Source organism: Amblyomma americanum, chromosome 9, assembly GCF_052857255.1.
Source record: "Amblyomma americanum isolate KBUSLIRL-KWMA chromosome 9, ASM5285725v1, whole genome shotgun sequence".
NCBI lineage: Eukaryota > Metazoa > Arthropoda > Arachnida > Ixodida > Ixodidae > Amblyomma > Amblyomma americanum.
In genome coordinates this window covers 79,484,218-79,500,027 of record NC_135505.1, presented here as the reverse complement: position 1 = coordinate 79,500,027, position 15,810 = coordinate 79,484,218, and the positions used below count along the sequence as shown (strand labels likewise).

Genomic DNA, 15,810 nt, shown 5'->3' with positions numbered 1-15,810 from the left:
GGGGGAAAGGAAAAGGGAGATAGAAAAGATGCGGCCTGACGGAAGGCAAGAAGATAAAAAGCAGGGAAGGGGAAGCATCGTTCCCAAAACTAGGAGGAAAAAGTAAAAGGCCAAAATCGAGGGAGCGTCGGGAGGAGTACGGATTATTGAAAGAGTACGCTCCGCTACCGAGAAATCGAGCGGGCGCGAAAAGAAGCCCCACGCGCCGTCGCAGGCCGGCAGCGGATCGACAGAAGGTGCGGAGAGAAGGCGTGACGCGGAGAGGAAGAGTTGGCGGAGAGGGGCCGAAAGGCGGAGCTAGAGAGAAAAAGAGTAATACAAGATGGCGTCCAGTGTGGCCCAGCTCCGTCGTCGGCGCCGCCGCCGTCTGCCGCGAGCGCAGCAGACGACGACCGGAGCGTCCGTGGAGAGTCGAGTGCGTGCATCGCGCCGCCGCTGCTCTGACCGGTTGTTTTAGCGTCGCGGGAATGGCTTAGTGCCGTCGTGCGTGTGCTGTGTGTGTGCTATGCCGCCGCCGCCGGTGAACGTTGTGGGACGTTCTTTCCACGCCTCGGCTAACGCGACGTCGAAGGGCCGTTAAACGTTGGCAGCCGCGGTGTTGGTGCCGCGGGCTCCCCGGGGTTTGACCCGGCGCCCGCCTCTCTGAGCGCGCCGCCGACACCGAGGAGCCGTGAAGGGTAAGCGATGCTCTCCTGTCGTCTGCTCCGCCGGTGCTGCCGGTTGCGGTGTCGTCTGCGCGGACATATTTCGGCGCGTCTCGTTCCAGCATCTCTTCGAAGGCCCACACTTTCTGTCACAGTGGTTTCGTTTTACCGCCGACGGGCCTTGACACAGCAACGCGCTGAAGACGGCTCGTAGTGAAATGTGCACTCAGTTGTTTCAATGAATGAAATTAATTTAGGTTCGCATTAACACGTTATCAGCTTCAAACAGAAGAATACCGGGAACGGATCAGGCATGGATTCATCACAGCATCCACTATCAGCGAGTAGCTATTAATATCGTGACTGCGTTCATAATCACACTGACACGAATAAATCGACGACGACTGAGAAGGGTGCAGTGCAGACAACTGATAAAGCGAGTTAAGGTCGCTATAGTTTGTCTGCATTCAGCGGCAACGCTCCAGCCAGTGCTCTAGTGTAGTAGCTTTTATTGGTGAATGGTATGCTCACTTATGATATGCTCTTGCTACCAGTGGTAGACTGTTATTTAGATCGTTTTTACGACATGTGAGTCGCAATCGTTATGGTCCGGGGCTGGAAATCGAAATGATTCTTTTCACCGCCTGCAACAAGTCACTTGTGGAATTTCTCTGGTTGTCGAAACGTGCAGATACTTACGGCTGGGTTTCTAAACGGCCGAAGATATAGGCGTAACCTTGTACACGACAAAAAAGAAAAAGATACATAATTCTAACTCAGACATCCCGCAAACAATATATAGTTCGAAAAGCAAGTCGTGTTTTCATAAACTCCAACTTGTATCTGACGTTTAAACTTGGCGACGCGGGAAAAATACGAAACTTTATGTATAAAGCGAGAGCATACTTTCTGTCTTTATTTGACACACTATAAAGATAAAATCTTTCCTGCCAACTGGATAAAGCACGCAGACTTCCAAGAATTTGCACACGAATTCATTCCGAACTTTTTTTTCCGATGATGCTTTTTTAGCGGAGCAGATAGCAAATTCTACGTAGTAACGAACAATCCTCATTTTGCTTTCCTGTGTTCCACGTAACAGCGACGCTAAAAGCTTGAAGGGCTACTTTCACAGACGCCCAACGCATTCGATATGAACCACTTTGAAATGCTCGGTGTGTAGAGCCAGCTAAAACTGGTTCAGTAGGGACAACGTGTAACAAAAAAAGAGAGAATGAAACTCTGAAAAATAATGAGGAGCGGAGTTTTTTTGCTCAAGCACTTCGCCTAGCGGTGTGCTCGTCGAGCAACAGGCATAGCGAACCGACGGTGTCAGGTTTTAACGGGGCTTTAGATTTGCAGATAACACTCTTAAGACTTCGCGATAACATTGAAACCGTACTTTCGAGAACGTAAAGAAAGAAGACGAGCACAAAACAAAAACGTCCCGATGAATTAGGAAAGCAGGGTGTCCAATATATTTTCGTGCTGGGAAAACTGAACAATTACGATACACGTGCGAAACGCTGGTGCAACTCATCAGAAAGACACTGGCGCCGATTACGATTGGGCACGGAAACGCCGCCTTTTCTTCCTACGGCAGCTCTGGCATAAGCCTATATATTCAGTCGATTGTACCTTATTCTTCTTTGTCTACTGCTTGCTTGAATTATTGATTTTACTTCAAATATATACGGAGAAAAAACGCAACAAGAAAATGAAAAGAGTTACATCTCACACAAGCATAAGCAATGCGGCGAATGAATGAAAATGTAGTAAGAGATTCTTGGGTCTGAATAAAATTACACAGTTGACAGGATAAAATTACATCAGAAAAAATGCTTCTTAACGGTTATGTCCAAGCAAAAACTTGCTCATGGACTTTGATCCTATAAATGTTAGAAACTAAGAACATGGTTTATGGTTCATGGTTTATGGGGGTTTAACGTCCCAAAGCGACTCAGGCTATGAGAGACGCCGCAGTGAAGGGCTCCGGAAATTTCGGCCACCTGGGGTTCTTTAACGTGCACTGACATCGCACAGCACACGGGCCTCTAGAATTTCGCCTCCATCGAAATTCGGCTGCCGCGGCCGGGATCGAACCCGCGTCTTTCGGGCCAGCAGCCGAGCGCCATAACCACTCAGCCACCACGGCGGCTAGAAACTAAAAACAAAATAATTGTATGATTTAACTGTGTTTAGAGCTACAACTAGCATACACATCATTGACTATGAGATTATTCAGTAATTTCAGCAGTGTGCAAAAAGTCACTTCCTTGTGATAATTGGTACGCGGGTGGGGCATATACCCATTTTCTGGCGACCTGCGCAGTGATAAACGGTGTTTCTGCCCACACTGGCCATAGAGCTAATAATATTTCTGACATTTCTAAACTCGTTCGCATGAGTCAGCACTAACCAAAAATGAAGACGTCTGGAACTTTAAGTAACCGTGCGACATTGAATGGTTAGGCAGAAAAAAATAAGATCCTGCGACACGCACAATACGGATAGTTATTTTGAGGTAAAGAAAAAAGCAATACTTGTAGCCGCAGTTGTACGGAAAACAAAAAATGCAGTCATTTAAGTACCCGCCGCGGTGGCTCAGTGGTTAGGGCGCTCGGCTACTGATCCGGAGTTCCCAGGTTCAAAACCGACCGCGGCGGCTGCGTTTTTATGGAGGCAAAACGCTAAGGCGCCCGTGTGCTGTGCGATGTTCAGTGCACGTTAAAGATCCCCAGGTGGTCGAAATTATTCCGGAGCCCTCCACTACGGCATCTCTTCTTCCTTCCTTCTTTCAATCCCTCCTTTATCCCTTCCCTTACGGCGCGGTTCAGGCGTCCAACGATATATGAGGCAGATACTGCGCCATTTCCTTTCCCGAAAAACCAATAAAAAAATTCATCGAAGTATACTCCGGGCGACAGATTAGTGGCTATGGTATTCAGCTGCTGAGACCTAGAATGTTAGATCTAATTACGACCGCGGCGATCGCACTTAGAGGTGAAGTGCGGAAACGCCAGTGTGGTGTGTGAGGTTAATGCATTTAAAGAACCCCTGGTCTATTTTAATCCGGAGGCCTCCACTACGATCTTTCGCAGGCACCCTGTGCTGATTCGGCACGCTAAACCCACTTACCAGTGTACCAGTAATTTAGGTGACAGAGCAGCAAAGAATTATGAAGCAGCTACTTTTAAAGCTGCTTACCAGCGAACGAAAGTTCAGTAATCAAAGTGAGCTTGTCTTCAGAAAAATTAGTATGGCGGTTCCAGGGCGCACCTTGACCGAAGAAGACGCCTAGTTTTTTGACTGAGCTGACGAGTTTGATTTTATAACAAAAGAAGTATAACATCATTTCACAGGACAACATTCTTAATTATTGCTGTGCTAAAAAGAAAGGGTGGGAGTTTTCTTCTCAGTGTTAATTATTAATCCATTATCAGCAGATCACCTACATATCTTATGAAGCACGTCATTTGGAGCTTTACGCAACATTACAGCATCAGTGGATCAAAACAAAACTTTCGCAGTGAATGCAATTCGGGGAATGTTTCCTTTTCAGGAAATTGGACGCGTATAATGTGGCGAAAATAGGGTTTTCGCGGAGCTTCAGGGCCTTTTAAAGACTGAAATTTTTTCACTTTTTTCAAATTAACTAAATTTGCAAGCAGCGGCACTGACAAGGGGTCTTAGATGTGGATGTTTTAGTCTAAATGAGGGAATTTTCGGTTACAGCATGCAACATCTCTGAACGGCATAGCCTATATACTTAACAAAAATGTTCAATTGTAAGACCCGAAAATACTTCCCCATGGAACTTCAATTCTTATGGTTCTACCTATAAGTGAAGTATTACCTGTTTGTACAACTTGACTTCACTGTCTCAGGTGTGACCCAATTAAGTTAGAGCGATGCCGCCTTAGGGCGATGCCGCCAATACAAAACAATTTCTTTTATGCACAAATACTCATGATATATTTACAGTGAAAGCCTCTAATTAATTATCATCTAAACATTAAGCTAGGAGGCGCATTTCAAAATTTTCTGATATAAACGCTTCCTCTTTAAGGGCCGGGGATGACGGTGGAGCTCACGTACGCAGCTATCCTCAACCTCATTAAAGGCAGAAGGCGCAAATACCCCCAGCCACACCCTCAGCTAACACAATACGAGGCGACATGCTGGAGAAGACTCCAAACAGGGACCTTCTACAACCTTCATGTCCTACATAAGATGTATCCAGAGCAGTATAGGGATACATGTCCGTGGTGCGGGGCAACCCCCACGTTATACCATATCACATGGGAATGTACACACAATGTAGCGTTCCGAAATAATAAAGACCCAAACGCGGAGCAGTGGGAGGACAGGCTAACCAGCAGCCAGCTTAAGGTCCAAAGGGACCTAGTGAGCCACGCATGCCGGATGGCCAGGGACAGTGGTGCCTTGGACTAGGGGCGCCAACCACGCTCAGCCTGGAAGACATCGGCAGTCTCCGGGCACGCAACCAAACCTCTCAATTGGAACAATAAAGTTTACTCTCTCTCTCTCTCTCTTTAAGGAGCGCAATCTCGGCAGATCTACCCTTCCGGTTAAAAATCCTTTTTTTGTCTTGCGAGGAAATCAATAATACCTTCACAGTTACTACCTCTAATACCCCTGTCACACGGGCACTTGTAAGGCCTTAGAAATTAAGGTCTTTTGCCCCAAAGGCGCGTGACTCGCATCTACACGGCAAAGCGTCGAGACCTCTGCGATAAAGGTCCATAGAAATAAAGGCGGCCGTCAGCGGCCTTAAAGTTGCTTAAAGGAGCAACCCAGACGGCAGCGCCAACTAGCGAGCTCAAAAAATAAAAAATTGACGCAATTTTTAGTTTTGAAACCGTAATAAAATTTCTAATTTACCTTATTTAATGGTTAATTTTGCGTTACAGTGCACCCAACCATAGAGGAGGCTATGACTAAAGACATCCACACTGCTAAGAAAGGACTTGAACGCTTTTCAGCAGCCGCATCAACACACAGGTGCTTGCGCATCTCGCTTTGCTGTTTTTTCTTCGTTTGCTCTTTGTTGTGTGCGTGTTTTGAGTTTGCTTGTGTGCACAAAGACACAAGCAACAAAGCACGCTTCTCGAACACGACGAGGAGCCGAACGGAAAAGTGCGCCTACCGTGGTCGGACCGAGAACGATGAAAAGAAAAAAAGAAACTTTGTTATTATCGTTTATTATCGTGATAGCTACTTTTTCCAACATAAACGAAAGCACTCTTAGCTAAAGTGCTACCGTCTGCCTTAATTTCGTAATATTACTAGCGCCGCTTCACACACAGCGGTGACTTTTGGCATTCACGGAGGCCGCGTTCTAGCTCCTTTGGATTTGCCGTGTAGCAGCGTCGCTGCTCCTTTTCGGTTTTCCTCCTTTAGTGCAATAAGACAACTTTACGGCAAAGGCCGAGAAGAAGTCCCGTGTGACAGGGGTATAAGCCTTTAAAAAATATGGGAAAAAAAAGACATTGTGGAGGGCTCCTAATTTATTTCCAGTGCCTGGGGCTCTTTAACGCGCACTGACATCTTACAACGCAAGGATATTTTTGCATTCAACCACCTTAGACATGCCGACGCCTTGCGTTAATACTTGCTTCTCACTAATAAGCCTCCCGGGCTAAAGACAGATATTACAAAAATTCATTAACACAGGCGAAATTTAATCCAAAACAGATTTTGACAGGCTTGATGTGAATCTGTATAATATCACAAACATTGCCATTGCTCAGTTTGTAGATCGTGCATATTATTTAAGATGAAGTGGTCCGGTTTAACAAATCGGTCCCGGAAGCTTTGACAGGAGCACTGAAAAAATAATTATTAAAAGCGACAGGCAGCTACTGACAGGAAATTTCCACGACGTTATCAAGAATTCCCATTGAAGACCCGGAAGTAGGCATGCGATTTATCAATACATCAGACTTCTTTCACGCCTTGCGAGGGTAGCTCTTGCCGAAGTTTTCGAGATAAGGATATTTAGGACGACGCAATTAATTTGTGAGGAGACGGTGGAAACGCTCGCAGGTCAGTTAGATTGCGAAGCCTAAGTGAACTTGCGATACCCCTTAGTTCTGAACTTAAATTTCTGAAATACTTGTGTTATGCGTCGTCATCCCCTTCTTCAACTTCGTCTTCATCCATGCCCAGCCTGACAACAAGAATGTAATCTATCTAGAGCCCCTTAATGTTATCAAGACAAGATTTAGCAATAATTATCATATAGGTGGACTTTATCGCTTTCCAGGTGACCTGTAGTACGGACGTTCATTTAGGGTTGGCTTATATGGCGGAACAGGAGAATGTGAAGGAGGAAAAATTTTCTTTTATCTGTATGCTCCTGCGCCGTGCAGTGGACAGAGTATATTCTTTACGATGTACCACTATGTACAGCCAGAGAAATGTGCACAATGCACGGTGGATACGTCTTGTCTTGGTGTTTGCGCCGCCACATTTAGCCAAGGCGCAATAAAGTTGCAAGCTGCGTTCTCGTTAGCTGTTTCGAGGACTATAGCCTTGCACTCTGTTGAGTGTCATTGCCCTGCAGCAGTTGCACTTCAGGTAAATAATGAATTGAAGTCGACCGTTCCTAGTACACTTATGTATCGTAGAGCAGGCCTGTAGCTCTCACAACTCACATAAGGGGCTTGAAAAGCATCCAGCTGCCACTATCACCGATGCGAGTCATATAGTTTGTGATGGTTGGAATCCTTAGTGTTCTAACAGATTCCCCCAATGAGAATACATTTACACAGGCAAAACGCATGTCTACATAACACGTTCTTAGCGTGTTTCGGGCTGAACGCGCGATATCTAGCGATAACATTTGGCTAAAAATGGTGTGGATGTAAGGATCCCTATCGAACAACAGAAGAGAACATTTTCTGTTGTCATAACGTATTTGCCTGTAGGATATATTCTGGGACCTGACAGCAAAAGTTTTTGTCGTAACAACAGGATTTCCTGTATTATTGAGCAGTCTCCTGTCGTAACGACAGAGGCAGTTCTGTCGCAACACACAACTTTGCAATACTGCAGAAAAACTTGTCGTAACGACAGGACTCCAGGAACTTCTGTTGTGTTCTGGAACCGGCTCTGTCGTAGTTTTCGACTGGGATGTGCACTTAAACTCACACAAGATTTCACCGTCATGTTTTTCCTTGCTGGTCGCAGTGTCTTTGGGAGCTGCAGAACACGTGTGCACAGTTCGGTCGTTCTAGACAAGTGTTTTGCCTTCTGTACGTGTTACTTAGTGTCATGTGTGCGTGTGTGTGTGCGTGTGTGCGCGCGTGTGTATGTGTGCATGTGTGTGTGCGTGTGTGCGCGTGCGCGCGCACCCCTGTGTGTGTGTTAAACGCCTCTTTTCACTTTTCTCATCAATTCGAAGTATGCTGTCCGGTTGAACGGAGAACCCGGTGTCGTAGATGGTGGTGCCGTTCCGAGGGAATCCCGGTTAATCACGTGTGTCGTGACGTCACATGTGGAGGTGTTATATTGAAAAAAGTATTAAAGCATTGTATATATCGTGATATATCGGCTCATTACGACTCAAACGCCATTGTGGCATGCCAGAATGGAAAGTAAAAATAAGCAGTTGTAGTTAGATGGGATTCGAACCTGAGATCGTTCTCGGTCGCAGTTCACACAGGCTGCCTCTAAGCTTCGGGTGCACATTCGCTCGGCTTAGTTGAATGGAGGCTTTGTGTGCCTTGTCCAGCAGTGTCCGTGTCTGCGAACTGACACCCAAAGAGGACCGCAGGCCGCTGAAGCGACCCATTAATGATATCGCGTCATAGCCTTAAGGCGGAGCTTAAGTCTCCCCCGAAATTTGTTTTTGCGGCGAACTTATGTCGTCCACAACGAAACGAAAGTAACTCGGTGGCAGCGATAGCAACATGTGCCCTTTGCAACTCGTCGAGATAAGAATTTGTGTGGGCCACCGGTCGCAGTGTGCTGCTGCATGACCGGGAGGTCTCCTGATAAGGCAGCTACACCGCTGCGAACAGAGACAAACATCATAAAACCAAGCGCGCTTCAATGCGGCTCTTTGAGAAAGATCTAATAACGCTTAGCGAGTCTACGCAAAACACATCGGCTCACGCCGGCGACTGGGCATGGTAAGACCTTGCACTGAAAGCTATAAACAGTCAACACTGCTTAAAAGGGCTGTGAAGGGGGCTCTAATAAAGTTGCGGCATGCCTGGGATATTGAAGCACTCTGCTTCACGAATAGTGTCCAGCAAGGATTTTTTTAAATGCGTTTTGTAGAAGCTGAGTTATCTGTAGTCAAAATTTGAATTTCAGCGTCTTCGCGCCTTTCCCTCTCCTCTCGTCACTTTGTGCAAGCTGGAAGGTGAGCGCTCCTTCGCCGACCCCCCTCTGGGAGCGGAGCTTCCCGACCCGCCGGAGATACGCGGCTTATTGGCCGCGGCCACGGTAGCTGCCTGACGCCTCAAAGAATCTAACCAATGGCCACCTCTCACCTTGTCTACGAAGAAGGGGGGACGGAGGAGGGTGCGAGCATGAAAAAGTCGCCAGGAAGGGCTCGCCAACTTTGACGCGCGATTGTGGGCCGCCTGCTGCGTGTAGAAGATTGTTATTTGGCTCTGGTTTTCATGGCAACACAGTGCAGTGATTACCTGAGTTAATGTGCTCTCCTCGAAAGGCGTTTCAGAGCCCTTTTAATGCGCAACTATAGACTCTAGCGATGTTAGGAAAGTGTTTACGAGATATCAGTGTGGTTAAGAAGCAAGCACACCAAGCTCGCATAAGTTCACTACACGCAAGTTCGATGATGCAGTCCTCATCTTTCTAGCGTCAATTTTTTATACCATGGGTAAACCAAACTATCTTTAACGCGATAATGTTAAAGGCCCCGTTATCCAGAAAATCCGGCGTCGGCGTTGTGAGTGAAAAATCTGTGCCCACAGAGCAACCTAGGAGGCAGTTGGGCCGCCTAGGTCACGGGACCTTGCGGCGTGATCACAAACTGCCCACCGGATTGTGAGCAAACACTCCACCGTGGCACGTGGAAGTCAAACTAGTGATTGGTTGCCTGGGAAAAGCAATTTGGGTTGCTCAAGGCCCACTTCTGGGAACATCTGCCATCGCATGACAGTGGCGCATCACTTAACCTCTGCACCACTGCGCCATGAGGGGTACCAGAACTACCAAGGATCTATGAATGCTTAGAAGTACTTGCAACTGGTGCGTATTCGTCAAAGACATGAGAGCGCAAAAATGGCAACACGGACGAGTAAGGGAACAGGACGAGCAGCGCTCGTCCTGTTCCCTGACTCGTCCGTGTTGCCATTTTTGCGCTCATGTCTTTCACAACTATGAATGCTTGTTTTTTGTTTTTATGGGGTTTAACGTCCCAAAGCGACTCAGGCTATGAGGGATGCCGTAGTGGAGGGCTCCGAATAATTTCGACCACCTGGGGTCGTTTAACGCGCACAGACATCGCACAGTACCTGGGTCTCTATGGCATTTCGTCTCCCCTTAAATGCGACCCCCACTGCAGGGGTTGAACCCGCGTCTTTCGGGTTCACCACTGAGCCACCGCGGCGGCGGATCTATGAATGCAAAGTAGAGAATGACCGCCTGCATAAATATGCGAATTAACCGATTGCTCTATCGTGTCATATCCATAAGGCGGAGCTTAAGCGTCACTTTTATTTTTTTTTGCGACGAACTTGCGTTCGCAAAAAAAAGTGACTACGACTAGTGACTACGAATCCGTACAGTAATGCTGAAGGAAGATCGTGAACGAAGGCTTCTTTCTGCCTGTTCACTGCAGCAGCACACGGTGTACTCTGATTGGAAAACAACTGAAAGGTCGCACAGCACATAAAGCGTGCACGCGCATGCACATAGACATTCACGCAGACACAGCGAACTGAAGCCATGCAATAAAACTGAAAACGTGATAGATAGCCCTAGTAGTGTTTCCATGAATGTATGAATGTTTATTTCATCCTTTCTCATGTAAATATAGAGGTCGCAAAGAAAGGCATCATCAGTGATCCTTTCTCAAGCGCCGTCTGCAGTACAAGTGGACAAGATCAACACTGGCGCGGACGTCATTCCGGTAAATAAAGTATAGCGGAAGTACTGCACGAAGCAATGCAGAAAAGAAAGGAGGTCCACAATGCACGTATACTCGAAGCGTGCATATACTCAGTGAAAGAAAATTTCCCGCAGTGAAGTAAAAGTAATTTGCGTGATTGCAGATTCTCGCAGAATTTTTTTCACTGGCATCTTCCTGTAAGATTCCTTTATTCTTTTTTTTTACAAACTGAAATAAGGTCCAATCTGTGCCACAAGTCGGAACCACTGCTACTGTGGACGGAGCCGACAAGCGCTTCCGCTGCTATCGGCAGTGCTTGCCTCCACCCGGGCTGTGCTTGGTGCTGGCGTCATGTCCTCATCGTCCTTGCGAGACTTCACGCTCTGCAACAACATGGGAAGCTACAACTCGCGCATATACATATCATGGTTTCGTCTCGCTGTAAATCAGGGGCTCAGTAAACCAGCACATCGCTGAAAATGGCGTTCCCGCAAATGATTGTGGGCTCGTATACAAAGTTAAAGTGGCAGTGCAGACAAATGGAAGTTGGCCTGCAACGATAAATTACTACTGTGTCATGACAAAGAGGTTACTTTGACTAGACCTAGAGCATTTAGGAGTTAGTAGAGGTCCAAAAATGAAATGCATGTACCGCTACCAGCAACAGTTATCGCAAGGGGTTTGTGCGAGGATCCTTTGAAGCTATAGGCTGTTCCGTCCTTCACCGCCAAATTGTGATCACAGGGTTGTTTTCGGTCAGATGACGACATATACTGGACATCAGCAGCTAGCGCCATCTTTTGGCGGCCAGTAGCGAACACGGCGTAACTCAGTGGGGATATTGTAAGCTCGTAATTCTGAGAAAACTAGAGATTTCAAATACATTTCGTGCGAATAAGGTGATTGTCATGGCCGGCTCTTCCTCGTAGATGCGAAATGTGACGTATAAAACTCGCCCTGCCTTCTCTCACCAACTATTTCCGACAGCCAAAGAAAATCAGTGGGGTGTACCGAATATTCTCATTTCCGGCAATGATCCTGAGTGTTCAGCGCCACCTGGCACATGGTGACTGAAGTGGAAATATGAAGCGTTTGTCCATATTTCCACCTTGTGACATCGCGAGTTTCAAGCAAATGATGGAAAAATTATTGCATTTTAAATTTAAGTTTCTGAGCAATGAATACGCCTTTTCCTGTCGGAAAAACATCCCTTTCCGGATATGGTCATGTAACCTATTTTTACAAATAGGAACAATAGATAGAAGAGTGGGTAATGTGCCTTTAAGGATGAGTTTAGAACCTACGTTCCTGCTCTTTGCTTTTCGAAAAATATTGTGTGTGATTTCTGGAGCTCCAATCATATTCTCAGATATTAACAGCGTGCTCAGCACTAACTCGAAATCTGGTAGATGTCATGTTAGAAAGCCATGTGAAGCTGCTCTTGTATGTAAGTATCTTTCCGAATCAGCATCCGCGCCCCTCCCCCCACCGTGCCTTTTTTTTCCATACCAGAGCGCATGGCTGCTATTCCCTCCTATAGTCGCATGCAGTTAAGAAAAAAGCGGCTTTTCCTCGTCAAAGGACTCTCTTCTAGCCAATGGCGTCGGCAGATTCTCGTCAACCTACTATCATGAGTAGCCTGAAAATACAGGGAGTGGCGTGGTGATGCAGGGAGCGGACTATACCCGACAGTGCAGGGAGTACACTATTTCCTCTCATCTTACTTCCTGCATTGTCACGGTAGCAGGTTCATGAAAATCGGTCGACGCCATTGGCTGGAAGGGGATTCCTTTGAGGAGGAAAAGCCGCTTTTTTCTTGATCTGTATCTGACCGTAGCTGCTAGCTTGAGCTAAAAGGCTGTAGGCACGGGGATGGAGGACCAAAGGCAATGATTAAAAAAATAAATAAAAAAAAACTCAACCCCTGATCTCCGGGCCGTACGTCACGTTACTAAGTGGCAGGAAGTTAATTTATCGCGGGTTCTCTCCCGCGGGATAACGGAAGCACAACTGCCTCTGAGAACTTCTCCCTGAGGAGGGTGAGCAGAATGGAATTGTTGTGTTTACTTTTAATGGAGCGTGGACAACTGAGGTCCTCATGATGCAATCACAAGGTTGAGTGTTTTGTTTTGCGGTTACAAAATATATTTCGTTTTAGTCAGGGTTTGTTTAGAAGGCTTGATTCCTTTAAAAAATAAAAACGAGAAAATTGATCAAGGGCAGCAGCCCTCCCAGCATTAGAGTGGGATTGAATGGGATGTGCTCACTACTGAAACAAGTAAAATGCTTTTTCTTATTTTCTCACGTTTTTTGCTTGATGGTGGATTGTGGTTGATTCATAGCTCTTCTGCACATGCTTCGCATATAGGTTCTTCTCGCCTATAAAGTTTTGTGTGAGATGCCTATGTCCAATGCGAAGGCGACATAAAATTACTTTGATAAAGCGTTGTTAATGGCACCACGAATTTCATTCATTCATGCAAATCTTAACCAGGTCTGGTTTGTTGTTTACTTCGTTATCCCACGGGGCCTGCCAGTTTATTTCGTACAAACTTCATGATTTCTCTGTGTGTGTTTTTAATAATTGGACCAACTTTTGAGCAAACAGCCTGCATCAAACCGCATTGTTGCCTGACAAGCGGTAGACCAGGTCAGAGCACATATTCGGTAGCATAGCTTAGACAAAGACGGAAATGTCGGAATGCTCCGGAGCGGTGTTGTCGAACAATTCTAATCCAGTTGTGTTCTTTTTTTTTTTCAGCCTTTGTCGCATGCAACCATGTATCATGCGTCAAATGAATTGCCGTTGATTTCTTCTACCCACGCTGCGCCAAATTGTGAAATACTGCACAAGAATGTAAATGCTGTTGTTTAAAATTGATGTCTAATTGAACGAGTGCACGATGAATGAATGAATGAATAATGAATGAATGAATGAATGACGGGCTGAAGTAAGGAAGGAAAAGGTGGAATGAAAGAACAGACGAACGAACGGATGTATGAATAAATGAATGAAAGGAAGAGTGAATGATTGAACGAAAGGAAGAATGAATAGATGATGGGCTGAAGGAAGGAAAAGGTGGAACGAACGAGAGAACGATCGAAGTAAACAAAGGACGAATTAATGAATTGATGACCGGCTCAAAGAAGGAAGAGGTGGAACGAACGAACGAAAGAACGGACGAATGAATGAATGAATGAATGAATGACGGGCGGAATAAAAAAGTAGAACGAGGGCACGAAATAACAGACGAATGAATGAATGAATGAATGAATGAATGAATGAATGAATGAATGAATGAAAGGAAGAATGGATGACGGGCTGGAGGAAGGAAAAGGTAGAACGAACGGATGGCTGAAAGGATGAATGAATGGATGAATGAATGAAAGGAAGGAAGAATGAATGAATGACGGGCTGAAGGAAGGAAAGAATAGAACGAATGAGTGGACGGTCGAACGAACGAAATGACGGAAGAATGAATGAATCAATGACGGGCCCATGGAGGGAAAGAGGCGGAACGCATGAGATAACTATCGAACAAATGAACTCTGTCAATGATGAGTTCATTACGCAGTAGCAATAAGCCTCCCATTTCCCACTCAGTGAGCAGAATGTCATCACAGAGTATCCTGGTCTAAGCACTTTCATCGGCGGTATTTTATGAAGCGACGCAAGAGCGGCCGCTGTTGCAGATAAGGTTATCGAAGCGAAAGTGCAACTTCGAACTTTTAGAGTCAACGACCTCTGCACATTTCGCGCATGCCGGCTGACTGCACTGCAAATCACTACCGCGAAATTGCACCGCTCGCCTGCGCTGAAATTGCATTAGATCCTTTCTTTCTTGGTTTTTCTGATCTATGTCCTGCCTTTCTGGACTACTAGCCTTCATTCGAAACAGCCTGCTTTTTCATCTGCCGCTATACTTTTATTTCTGTTTTCTTTTTCAGCTCCCTTTACACAATAACAACGCCGGCCCAGCTGCCACGTGCTTTATATTAAATTACCCCCAGCCCTCAGACAACTTAGTATAAAACGCAGTCCTCCAACGCGTAGCTGATTCCAGGCTTATTTGATTTACGGCCTTTGTTACTTCTGTAATTCGTGCTCTGACCGCGCGTTTGTGCAGCCACCGATAATAAACGATATTTTCGAGAATCGCCGAAGGACAATAGCGCTCGGTGTCGATTTTACTATAGCTAGGGTTGGCCATGAAGTCAAAAGACGGTTACAAGGGTCTCGTTTAAAAAAACATGTTTGGAAAATGAAATAAAAGAGTGGGACATCATGATTTTTTAAACACTTTCAGAAAGACATGACATCAGATACTCCGAACACCTAGCCATCATTTAAAGGCGAGTAATACAATTTTATGAAACAATGGCGCCACCTCTTATATAAAGTAATACGACATCTGCTTAAAGTAATGGGCGTGCGGAAATTTTGCAAGCGAAGCGGACGATAAATCTGGGGAGCCCATCATGTTAGCTGCAGGCGCTTGTTATCAGGAGTGAACGTTTTCATGTATTTCGAAAAAAGGCTTATCTTATTGTGTTTAGAAACGGAGATTTACGATAGCGCTTTTTGTGCAGTATCGGACTAATCACAACTACTCTAGGTTTCCGCAGAATAAGTAAAAGAAGCGGTCACCGAATCTCCGCGCCATTTTTTTTTCATAACTTGTATAATGTTCGGTGGCACGAAACGAAGATATTGATTAATGGCCTCGAGTGAGGAGGCGGTGGATGGCTAATCGTGCTAGGAAGATTCCATTCATCTTTGCAAAGATAGCAGCCTTCATAGAGCAGAGCGGATAGGAAAGCCAAGCTTGAAACTGGCTAGTTGAGATGTCAGTGTGGAATAAAGCGGTGAGGATGGGGTAAGGGTGTTGTGAGAGGATTGATATGGCGCACACATGCGGATCTTTAAAGTAATGATATTTAAACCAATGATATTTCCTATCAGCTAATGATATTTCCTAAGCCTAACCTTCCCACTAAATTGTGTAACAAATCTGCGACCGTGTCGATGTATACTTACGCTGTGAGTTGATATGT

At 45.8% G+C, this 15,810-nt stretch overlaps 1 protein-coding gene across 2 annotated transcripts in view; it reads left to right on the top strand.

The window, feature by feature from the left end:
* Positions 1 to 310: 310 nt before the first annotated feature.
* The window catches only part of LOC144105456 (putative diacylglycerol O-acyltransferase Mb3761c), a 322,783-nt gene continuing 307,283 nt past the window's right edge, over positions 311 to 15,810 (top strand). The window contains exon 1 of one of the 2 annotated variants that reach the window (XM_077638579.1): positions 311 to 677. The gene's annotated coding sequence lies outside the window, so the exon portion shown is untranslated. The remainder of the gene's footprint in view (positions 678 to 15,810) is intronic. The other variant, XM_077638580.1, reaches the window with a different exon arrangement.